The 12,753-nt window shown below is 40.8% G+C and overlaps 1 protein-coding gene across 1 annotated transcript in view; it reads right to left on the reverse strand.

Annotated features, from left to right (window-relative positions):
- The window catches only part of LOC104152344 (sodium/hydrogen exchanger 2), a 44,578-nt gene extending 39,804 nt beyond the window's left edge, over positions 1–4,774 (reverse strand). The window contains exons 1-2 of the mRNA XM_009687651.2: positions 4,508–4,774; positions 62–274 (exon numbers count right to left, since the gene is read on the reverse strand). The gene's annotated coding sequence lies outside the window, so the exon portion shown is untranslated. The remainder of the gene's footprint in view (positions 1–61; positions 275–4,507) is intronic.
- Positions 4,775–12,753: the final 7,979 nt, after the last annotated feature.

Genomic DNA, 12,753 nt, shown 5'->3' on the forward strand with positions numbered 1-12,753 from the left:
GGCCTAACAGAAATACCTCGCACAGAGAATCACGTATTGCATTCTCTTTACCGAAGCCCACCTTCAAACTCGTCAGAGTGCTTGCTCTCACAGGTGCATCCAAAGGGTATTCCAGCATTTCCCACCACGGGGAGCGGTGCTGCTTCCCAGGCTTCAGTGCAGTTCAGGTAACCCAAGCAGAATTCCTTCCTCTTTCGTAAGCTTTTGGGTATTATACTTTTACAGAGTTTGTCTCAAACATAGTTCTTGCTTTTCCACAGAAAACTCCCATTCCCTGAAAAAGACATACAGCAGTCTTTGATTCTGTGAAGCAGTTATTTGGAGAGTGTATAGTCTTAGGGCCACAAAGATGATGAAGGGACTGGAACACCTCTCATACGAGAGGAGGCTGAGACCCAGGACAGTTTAACCTGGAGAAGAGAAGGCTCATGGGAATCGAATGTGTATAAATATCTGATGGAAGGGTGTAAAGAGGAGAGGGCTAGACTCTTCTCAGTGGCGCCAGTGAAACGGGCACAGTGAGGGGCAACGGGCACAGACTGAAACACAGGAAACGCCGCTTGAACATAGGCAAGCCCTTCTTTACTGTGAGGGTGGTTGAACACTGGAACAGGTTGCCCCGAGACGCAGCAGAGTCTCCATCCTTGGAGAGATGGAAAACAAAACCGGACACGGCTCTGGGGCAACCTGCGCTAGCTGACCCTGCTTTGAGCAGGGAGGTTGGACCAGGTGACCTCCAGAGGCCCCTTCCACCCCCAGCTATTCTGCGGTGGAATACCACCCTAAACCTCTTTTTCTTTCCAAAGCAACTTCCTTAACTGCATCTGTGAGGTCCGCTTGGGAAGATGATTTATGCGTGGGATTTCCCGTTATCTGTTTTCCTCTCCATAGGGGCTGCTGGCACAGAGCATCTGCATTAGCATGCTTGTCTGATGGCCAGTTATCTACAGAGCCCCAGTAAGTTACAAAAATCAAGGGCCATCTGCTACCAGCAGGGGCAAACCTACCTTTGGCTACAGTAGTTTCACCTGTGGTTTTATGAGCTGTTGCAAGAATAGAAAGATGTTCAAATAAGCACTTGCGGTGTTCGCTAACATCAGAAAGGCCTAAGGCTTCTTTTCTGTCGGTCTCATCTCTCAATCCTTCAGATCATTCTGGAGCCGATCGCTACTGACCGTCATTTCCATTCACAGGGATGGAGGAAATGCCCCTCTTAACTCTTGCAGAAGTGATGTCACAGGTTCGTTTTGGGGTAACGCAAAATGTTAAATGTTGCCAAGGATTACAGTTCTCTGCTGTTTTACTTCTTCCAACCTTATTTTCCCTCTCTCTTCAAAATCATATTTTTTAATGAAAGAAATCAGACATGGATTTCCTGATTAGCACCAAGAAATTTGGAAGGGGTCACATGATTTGAGTGCAATGTTGCCGGAGAATATTTAAGCTCAGAGACACTCCATCCATTCTCAGCAGCTTCTGTCTTTCTCTTACAAGTTTTCCTTCTGAACGTGTATGGTGTCCTAAATAAGGAACTTGATTTTGAAAAATAGCCCATATTTGTCTTTGTTAGGTTTTAAACAGTATCTTTGCAGTTTCTGTAGGACCTCTGTTGGGCGCTGCAAATGCTTTTTGGCACTCCTCCTTGTTATTAGTATGCCATCTAAAAACCAGGCACCACCACCTACCCGTCGCAGTCGCTGAGCCCTGACTCCCTGGGGCGCAGTAGGCATGCCCTCCACCCCACCGGGTAATTTTTTATACCTAAATAGCCCTTCTGGGCTTTCCCCCCAGAAAGGATTTTGGCTCTGACTTTGATACCACTTCTGGTAGAGCTGGAACAAGTCATGAACAAATCATGACTAAATCTTATTCAAACCCCCTTCCAAAACTTTTTTGACTTTTACACTGATACTGCAGGCATGACAGAGCAATTGATTTTTCATCTCCTACAGCTCTCAGAAGCAGAACGACTTCTGCGTTTCCCCCGGGGAACACGTCCTTTCCGACGATGCACGCTCTCAGGAGTTATTTGGCAGCCGACCCCTGTGGGCACCTGTGGCTTCCTCCCAGGAAACCCTTTGGCGGGCTGCGGTGAACTTGGCCTGGCGGCACTGCAGCTTCCCTTACCCCACATTTGCCTCTGCATATTTTTGAAGAAAATCCTGGCTGAGGCAGAGTCCTTACTAGTGTGGAACATTTCTAACAGGAACATGCCTCTATGCATTTTGTTTAGGCATCACCTATTTATGTTTTAGCTTTATCACCTCTTTTATCCGTCAGCAGGTGGGGGCGGGGGGTTGCAAGGAGACCTGTTTTCAGAGTTTCCCCCTAACAAAATTTCCTTTTTGCATAAAACAGCCAACCGCTTTAGTTCTACTCCAAAACTATATTAACATCCAGGAGCCTCTCCAAAAAAGCTAAACTGGGATGCTAGTCCTTTCCCTCCCCCCAACAAAAATTCAGATATACTTCCTCATTCGAGCTGGTTTTCGACTGTAACTGATATTGTTCCATTAAAAAAGCTGCAGTAGACACATAGTAAAAATCCTTAAAAACTTGCCGTTTTACGCCATCTAATCAGCTTCTTATGAAAAAGATAATATATTAATATTTGATAAACTATGTAAATATGATCCTTCCCACTAATACCACAAAATGCTCATTTGTTTATATGCATTTTCTATAGTACTTGCAGAACAATGCCCTCCCCATCCAAGAATGTACAAAATCTTTTTCCTCCCATCAAAATGGAAACTGGTCACATTTTCACACGCAACCACCTTATTTTTCCTTTTCTTTTTTTAAACTTCTGCTTGTTGCCTGCATTTCCCATTACATTTTAACATGCACAGTGAAGTCTGTGCACAAAATACTGATCTTATTTTGCTGAAGCAGGGACAGAAGAGTACTTAAAAAATACACGAGCTTGGGAGCACACACAAACTATATAAAGCAGACAAGCAATTTATCAAGAAGATTTAATCAGAACTGAAATTAAGACCAAGCCCCTGATCACACTTCCCTTGCTGGGAAGGATCCCACTGGCAGTTTTTCTGGAAAGCAGGAACAGAAAAGCCCTTATAGTCACAACACAGATTTTTCTCAGTACATCAAACACCCCCAAATTACTGAGAAACTAACCTTGCATTGCAGTGAGCCAGCTGAGCAGATCTACTGCCTAACTTATATGCCACCCATGGGGCTAAGAGAATAATGTATATTTAACAAAAGTGACTTCAGAAATCTAATTTTAAGGAGGATTTGAACGTAACTCCATCGAGCAAGTTCCATGAAAGAAGAAATGAGTACAGAAGAATAAATTTAAATGATAAAGACATCTGAATGCAAATACCTTCTCATGATCAAGAAGCTGCAGAGAACGTATACAACGCTATCTGCAAACTCTGTGCTTCATTTCTTAATATTTAACCAACTTGACTTGAAAATACAGATTTATCACTGATAATTTCACCTTGCCTAAATGGAGAGTCCAACAGATGGTCCCCCCATGCCAGTATTAAGATGACCCAAAACAAAATGGCTTATATCTTTCCACATATTCTCCTTGCCTCGCACCCATTCTTTTTCCACATGGCTATAAATCTGCTATCGCTGCAAATACTCTAGTCTGGGTATGCTCCCCTCTAAGCAGCATTCAGGACAGCACATTTTCAAACTGGCCGCATTGCAACTTTACATTTGACAACTGCCTAATTGACATGGTCTTAAAGAATTCCTATAGGGCAATTACAGGTTGAGTATACTTTAATTATTCTGGCACTGACTTCTGTTTGGATTGTACTTTTGTCAACAACAGCTTGAGCACTTTGAGCAATTGCTTAAATGACTGGTAAACTAAACGGCCTCTAATATTTTGTCTTCTTTTGTCTTTTGTAAAACAGCAAATGCTTGGCTTTTTTGGTAACCTAAAAACATTTTTTCTGATTTAAACTCCAAATTTTTAACTCCTTGAGACATATCTAAGAATTCACACAACTGCAAATAAGATTTATATTCAAGTGATGGTATTTGATTTCTCCCACAAAATACTTTTGCTACTCATTACTTTTTAGGTGATCAAATTAGACAAAAGTCCTCAAATTTGTGGGAAAAAAAAATACCCCAGTTGACATCTAATAGGATTGGACACTGTTTGGAAAAAATTTCTGTTTGATCCAGTCAAAAATTAGCTATGATTTCACGTAAGAATTTACTTTTGATATACTTGAAACATCCATCAAACAGCAAAAAATAAATGTTTCTTTGCTATCATTTTAATCTTGCCTGTCACACTGGATGATATCCTCTCAATCCAGGGAGCTATCCTTCCGGGTAACGTATGGCGGACCAGGCTAGGAGACCCAGAGGCTAAGTCCAGTCAAAAGCAGCATAGTCCCCGTGAATCAACAACGATAAGGAAGTTCTGCCTCAGTAATTAACAGCTCAAACCGAGGATTCTTCAAACCCTCCTCGTGAGAGCACAACCTAAGACTTTTTCTGCTCTCACCTGGAGGTTTACATATGACGAGACTGGACTGTATCTCATGGTGGCAGGAACAAACTCCTGTAGGACCTTCTCCTAGCAGGATGAGCGCGTGCCGTGCCCAGGGGACACGGCAATGGGTTGCACACAGCAACCTCCAACCTTTCTTCAGTTGCTGTCTGGTGGCTGGGAAGGCAGAAGGATATTAGGCTCTTCCTCTCCCTTGCTATTCTTGCTGCTTTCCCTCATATGCAGCTGTGGGGGTGGATGGAAGAAAGTTTTCTAACTCACTTGCTGTTTTCTGCCAGCTTACTCAATTCTTCCTGCTCTCTGACCAATCTACTAATCACCCAGCAGGAAAATAGGCAAGTCTGGACAAACCAAACACTGAATACTACTGTAGTCATGATGCATAGTCATGTTAGTTCTGTTATCACAGAGTAAAACAAGAGCCCAAGAGGAAAATGAACCCCGGGAATCGGTTTAAGTGATGACAGCAGGCATGCTGCAGTGTTACCTGCATTAAAACTTATGATTATGAATGTTACGTAATAAAGTCGCAGTAGATCCAAGAACATACAGTTGTACAATAACTCTTCACCTCAGACAAAGATGCGGAGCATGTTATGCCTTCAGAAGATTGTGTATTTACTACTGATAACATTGGCATTTTAATTCTGGGATTTCAACTCAGTTTGGATAAATATCCAGAAACATATTTCACATTTTTTTCTATTTACAATCAACTTTATCACAGAGCACTTCTGAACCAATTGAGAAGAGTTCTGTTTCAGAAGCAGAGCAAAGATCAAGATGACCAAAACCAAATCTTTTCCCACCTCCCGCTTCCACAGAGGATTGCATTAAGCAAAACCTCACAACTCGGAACAAAAGAAGAAACGCTACACAAAGCTAACGACCTTAGAGCTTTACAGGTGGCCCCCACTCAATCACTTGCACTCCCAAAAACACTATCAAGGGAGCCAATTCACCAGTTTTCCACTGTGTGACATTGAAATAGCACCTCATGGCAGCTGCAAAACATGACTGATCTTCCCCGGCACACCACCACCAGTTGCCTTTGCTAACAGGCGCTCCCTGCACCTCCCACGCGCTTGAGCGACAGGCCCAAGGAAACGCTGTAAGCCGCGTGGCCCCGATATAAAAAGAAAAATACCGTGGTCTTGGAGAGAGGCTGTGTCTGTTGCCCCCCAGCGCTTCAAAGCGCACGCCATTTCTCTTAATACGCATTTACAGCGGCTGGAGCTGCTTTCAGTCCCCATCTACCCATATACTGAAGGCTACGCTTCTTCCTCTGCACGCCCATAAGGCAGCGTGCTGCAGTGCACTCTGAGCAGGGCTGGGCATGCACTACTAGGAGAAGTATATTTTTTTGAGTCCTTTATCTGCCGACTGTAGCCTTAAATTTCCTTTTGTGGAATAAACACTGGCAAACGGCTACCTTCCTGCATGTATTTGCTATATAAAAACATTCAGTAGATCTGTCTGAAAGCCATTTTAACACAGTGCCTTTACTTGTGATTAGTAATCTGGACTTTATACGTTTGGTACTGAGTTTGAGTGGTGAACGGTTAGAAAAGGGAAATGGTGTTGCGTCAGCTCCTTGTTTGAACATTCAAACATAACCAGTGCAAATATTCAGACATATGATTTTAAAGTTTAACTTGCACAATTTTTGCATAAGTAGCATTAAAATTTTCACTTTCTGTTCCAGAAGAAGTTGGTTAACTCTTATTCCTCTTTCCTGTTAGCTGAACGAACAAAATCTGTTCATTTAAAACTTCAAGTGAAGGTTTTTTGGAGATTAGTTTACAATTGCGTTCCCGTTTCCAGTAAATTCACAATTTTTATTCACATAAAACAAGACAGAGTCTGCCTTAATATAGTTTACATACACAGAAAGGGTGAGAGTGGGTGCAAGTCTGGGTTTTCTTTTGCTCTACTCTTTCCGCATGAGAAAGAATTCAGGGTCTTTCCATAAAGAAAGGTCATGTCAGGATAAATGAGTAATTACAACAAAGTACAACAGTGAATGAAGCAAGAACATCTGCCAGGCTCAGAAGAGCCTAAGAGCATTCTCGTCTTACCAGACATCATCGGTACGTTGTTAGGAAACCATTTGTGAGCTGCGTTTCTTGAGCCCTGTCTACCTTACAGTTGCTGATTTGATGAGCAGTAACCGGCTAACCTGCCAAAACTCAGTTACGCATGAAAGCCAAGAGAAAGAAACATAAAAAGTAAGTGTCAGACACACCTTAGTATCTATATTGGTCACCATTTAAGAATGGGGCATCATACCCACAGTCCTACCCTTCATACAATAGAATTTAATAACATCAAACACAGAATTATGTCAAACCTTTCGTCTGATGCTCTCAAAGTGCTCGGCACTTTGTTAACTTTTGTTGCATCTCAGAGTAGTAAGCAATTGCTACAACACCAAATGTATAGGTTTTGAGCAACGGAGAAAGCAATTGAATAAATTGGTAGGGATCACAGTACGTCTTACAAATGTGGCAATGGAAAGCAGAAGCGTGCAGTGACCGGAGATGAGGAATGAGAACAAAAAATAGCAACACAGGATATTAAGAAATTACATTATTGCACAAAACAAGAAATTTTTCAAGTAGGAGCTTCAAGGCTACCTTACAAGTAAGCCAGAGCTTACATATCAGCAATATTCTAAGAGTGCATTTCTACAGTATACAGTCATTTACTGGCAAATCTCATGAAGTAAAGCATATTTGCTACCCTTTATAGAGTAACCAATAACCTTGTGAGACAACTCAACTATCCTATTTTCTAAGTGCGCAGAGGGACAACTGAAAGTCATCATTTTCCATGACTCTAAGTACTATTATTCAGGAATAAAACAGAGCATGTAAAAGAGCACTGAGAAACTCCAAGCATATACGTGCCTTAAAACTTGTGAAACCTATATGGGACGTGTTACAGCTAGATACTGTAGGATCAGATTTTTTAGAAAAGCCTGATACAAAAGCATGACAAGTGAATAAGAGCCATACCACGTTGGATAACACAAACTGAAGAACTTCATCTTCGGTGAACAGAAGTTCACATTCACAGCTAAGCTAGTATTTCAAGTCCTGTGTAAAGAGCAGAGGGAAATTAAAGCTGGCAGCCCGCTTTGTGGTTGATTCAACTACAGTAAAACTATCAAAATAGACCTGTAAGCCAGCTTTTGCTAACTTGCCACCACTGCTGGCTGATGGATCAAGCAGAGTTTCACAGAGTGCAGTTCAGAACTCCTTATTCCAATTTTACATACCTGGAGCTGTATTTAAGAAAGACGCTGTTTCCACTTCCCCTCACAGAGAAGAAGCATTTATATGAAATGGAAAAGAACTCCTGCAAGTCTTACTTATTGCTTCTTCTGTGGTTGGTTGTAAAAACACAGCTCCTCTGACCTACAGTTAACATTCACCAGGTGAAATTTCTCAGACCCTTGGTCGCCTGCCCATTCAGCACCTAAAAAACATCAGTAAACAAAGCTGCAGGAAGCTGGCAAGACGCCGTATTGCTTCCCACAAGCAGCAACTGAAAAAGATTCTAACAGCAGCCCCAGATTTTGTCCCTGAAAGAGAACCCTAAACAAATATCCCAAGGCAAAATAATGTCCTGACGGATGTTGTCATAAGAAGAGCTCCAGAACTCCATTTGGTGGGAGTTACAACGATTCAGGTCTGGACAACCCTCTTGCTGATTCATGCACCAATCCATCCTTGGCTTGCTCAGATGGCAACAAATATGCCTTCAATTTTTTTGCTGTTGCTTTTTCTATCAGGCTTATACTGCTGTGAGAGATCCCACTCCTTACAAAGAAACGCTCAGCAACACTAGAAGATCAACATATACAGGCTGGATTGAATGAAAGGGTGAAAGCCTTCCACAGGGCAAAGCCCTCAGCAAAAACACCAGGTGAAGGTGAAGACCTCAATTTTTTTTTAATTTTTAAATCAAAGGGGTAAGTAATATCTGCAATCCAGAAGTGGAACAGTATGAGGGAGGGAAAATACCAGGAAGGAAGGTCTTAGGCTTCTTAGGATTCATAGGTCAGTACTAAACACATTTATATCTACTTAGAAGCCTGCAGGCAGTCAGTATAGCGTGTGGTATTAGCAGAACATGTTAGTAGCTAGGCATTCATTTACCAAGTGGTGGCTGAACTACACAGCTGATTTATATTCCCAGCAGATTGATGGGATTATCACAAATAAATTAACTGGAAATGTTCTTCTACTAAAGAAAAAATGAGTTCAATTATAAATAGATCGCTAAATTTTGGAACCTGTGTGTAAAATAGGAGCAACATGAAAACAAAAATCAGAATTACAATTTCATACATAAACTAGTGGAAATGAAGCTGGATAATCATCTTTCTAGAGTTTATTCAGCAGAATGTGAGAACATTAACGGAAGCCGTTATTCTGTGCAGCTGGGTATCCTTTCTTATGGGAGATGATCCTGCCTCCAAAGAGAGCTAAACTTTGGAGATTTATGTGCAGAAGGTTTGCAAACCTCTGGAAATCCTTAACTGAAGAGGTACTAAAGAAAATCACCACCAGGTATTTTTATTTGACGGTATAATAAGTATCACAATAATTGTAGTTGTTAATCTGGCATGTAGAAATCCGTCTTACTCACTTAGGTGGGCTTGCTCACCTTCTGGAGGGGCTTATTTTCCACCAATGACAATAGAAAACAATCTGGTGGATGAGGTCCTAACTATGTGCGTCAGTTAAATTGAACAGATTTAACATAAAGAGCACAGCTTCTTGCAGGGTCCTGGTCACCATATTTGATGAATGTTTCTCTGTGGGAATGCAAAATGAGAACTGGAAGTGGAAAATCCCCTGCCAATATTTCTCCTTCGATTTTGTATTTTCTGGCACGTCCATAAACATAACTGCCAGCCAGAATTTGGCCTCATGTGTGCGACGTGTAATATGTGGCACTGCTTTCACTTGTAATGAAATATATCTGCTGTCCTTCAGCAGTCTTGAAAAGCATACCTTTTAAGTGATTTTCCTATTAATTTGAGTTTACTGAGCCATTTTTCCTGCTAGTGAAAATGGGCACAGCTCCAGTGCAGCTGACGGAGTTTTCTCACTTAAATTCAAAATGTGGCTTGGTATTTTTCAAATGTAAATAAAACCGAAGCATGTCATCAATTGAAATGTGTCAATTAAAATAAAACGGAATTAAGAATAGTATTTAAGTGGATAATAAAGGCTACAGATTACAAGCTTTTCTCATAATATTGCTTGTTATGTTGTGTTTTCATTCTAACATTTACACTAGAGCTGAAATTGTCCGCCTACCTGTGAAAATCAAATTTAAAATGTGCTCTAAAACAATTTCTGAATGGGATGGAATCAACATAGTTGCATAGCAATCTTGGATTCTGGCAAATACAGAACATTCATTTTCCTATTGTCTCCTCTTCTGCCACTCCATTTCTTTAATGACAACAGGAGAAGCAGATGTATAGGGGTTTCTCCCACCGTAGCAGTTCACGACACTCAGCGGCTTCTGCTGCTTCCGTTAACATCAGTGTTAAAACTGCAGTTGACTTCCAACGTTAAGACTCTAAGGCTAATATTAGAGCTAAGAACAGATTTCCTCCCTCACATTTCTCAAGGCTGGGAAGAAGGATAGAAAAAACACCAGAATCTGGACCTCAGCTTTAAACTCTGACTTCCACATTTCCTGAGGAAGAACCTTATGCAATTAACTTCTTTCAAGATTTCAGTTGAACTATAAATACGTCCCAGGGGAGATAAAAGGCTAGGCCAAGGCAGCACAAATGCCACGGAAGAGATTTTTCTATAGTTAATTGCAAACCCTCTGGTTACTGATGCCCTTCTGAATATTTTTCCTCTCACCTTCAGTTCACTTATTCTCCGCATCTCCACCAAGGAACACTTTAGGGTACTGCCTCCTCTGGACTCCTCCAGAATTTAATGAAGTCATTCAGTCTCTTCCAAAGGATTTTTGACTTGATTTTGCGTGCTGTGAAGGTTAACGAGACACATGGAACTAGGGCAGTGCATAAAAACAACAAAGTATCCTTTCCTATCATCCTCCTAGAAAACAGGGACCAGTTTCAGTATATGCTCCTTGCACTACTAACAACAATGAAATTTTCTGATCGGGAAAAGAACGTCCAATTAAATCTGTGACATGCATGAATTTGATTTCATTTTGTAAGACTAGTCTATAAGAGCACCTGGCAACATACAGCAGCAGAAAAGGTTTGCTATGTACTCTTGTCTTTGCCTGTCACTTGCACCAGGAGGGAAAGATTCTTGTTTCGGTCACTCCAAACCATTCTCCCCTGTAGGAATGGATTCTTCTCGTTCCTGCCAACCACCAAACTGTAGCAATCTCACTTTTCTCCTCTATACCTGTGAAAAGATCCATACTACCACAAAGCTACCATGGAAGAGTCCAGCTCAGATCCAACACTGTGTGCAGAAACAACATACAAAGATTGAAAGTTAGACATTCAGATGAGAAACAAAAAGCAAGAATAGGATTTTCAAAGGCAGTTGAAGGAAATGAATGCCCAATTTTCAATGGAATTCAAGAGAAGTGGAGCACTCATCTTCTTAGAGCTCCAAGCCCAATCCATGTAACAGCCAGAAAACACCTCAAAACCAGGGGTATTCACTCTGCTCAAACTGTAAATTGGCTTGATGCTTAGATAGGCTTATTCATACCATCTATCGGATGGACAGCCTTGTCTGCCAACTACTTGGTGTTTTGTTTATTTTTGAGTTTTGAGCTTTGGTCTCCAGTTTGAATACACACACCATATTGAATTCACTTGCTTGCATTTGGATGTGTTAGACATTACATACACAAATTCATTGAGCCAGGCACGTTAGTTAAATTCCACTAGTCCTAGAATAGATTGAAAGGCATCAGAAAAGGCTACAATCTTAAGATATTTTGCAGTTTCCCTTCCGTTACACATGCTGCCATACCTAGTAGAACGTTTGACATCCCATAAAATGGCTGCACACAGTTGACAGTTGCATTATCCTGCAAGAGAAGCCCAATGCCACGTGCAAGCGGTGCGAGAGCAGTCTTTATGTAGGTATAGCTTGTTAAGGACCCAGTATGCTTTTATTCTGCAAACTTTCTTCTCTATACAGGGCAAAACAGGTACAATCTCAACTCTAAGCCTCATCATACCGCTTGAATTACAGTAAATATAACTAATTAAGCTAAATTACTGGAATTAAGAGCACCAAGGTGAATCCCTTGTGAAATTAGATCTTCTCAATGTTCTGAGGCATTCTTTCAAGCCTATTGCTATTTTTGTTATACTTTTCAGCACTCACTGATGACTTTAAACAAAAAAACCACACACAACTAAAGATGCTAGATTTTAAAAAATGAAAAAATAAAGAAAAAAAACTCTTTGATCTCTTCAAAGGACCGATCAGATGTCAAGGGCCTTGATTTACAAACACAAGTATGTTTGCATCTGATGTATTATTACCCAGAGATCACACGATCCTTCATATTCTCTTAGAAGGCTGACAAAGATTTAAAAAAATGCATACTACACGTCAGAGTTTACCAGATGTATCTCAAAGGCAGAGATAGTTTTGTTTTACACTAGTCGTTTCAAAGCAATTTTCACTGAGAAGTTCTTTGTAACTGGTCCCATACCTGTGCATTGACTGGCATCACTAACTAACTAAAGTGATTTAACTAGCGCTATCGTACACATTTGGGAAGCTTAAAATTGTACAAGTATAGCTTTGTTGGCAGACTTTGGACTTGAATTTCATGATTACCAACCTAGAACTGCAGGTTTATCAAAACACAGTTAGTCGTAATAGAAGTGAGTGAAGAGGTTTGCTTACTTGCAGAAAACTTCTGCTGTCGAGATAACAGCCTAGTTCATTTATCATTTTACAATGGCAATACAGTCATTGATTTCCAGTCAAAATACTGAGAAGTGACCAAAAGGGCAGAAAATATTTTTGAAGGTTAAACCAGCAAGTTTCCCAAGTTTCCCTAGTGAAATATGCATTTAAACTTCCAAATGAGGATGGAAAAAGCTTGCAATGTCTTTTCAGGAATGTTGCAATAGAGTCTTAGCTTCCTTAGGTTGTAAGAGATTCATTTCCAAGGAAATGAAGACAGAGTCCATTTACTAAAAATGCAAATGCTACATGAAATAATGATATAATGACAGAAAGATAAGTGTA

This window comes from Struthio camelus, chromosome 11 (genome assembly GCF_040807025.1).
Source record: "Struthio camelus isolate bStrCam1 chromosome 11, bStrCam1.hap1, whole genome shotgun sequence".
NCBI lineage: Eukaryota > Metazoa > Chordata > Aves > Struthioniformes > Struthionidae > Struthio > Struthio camelus.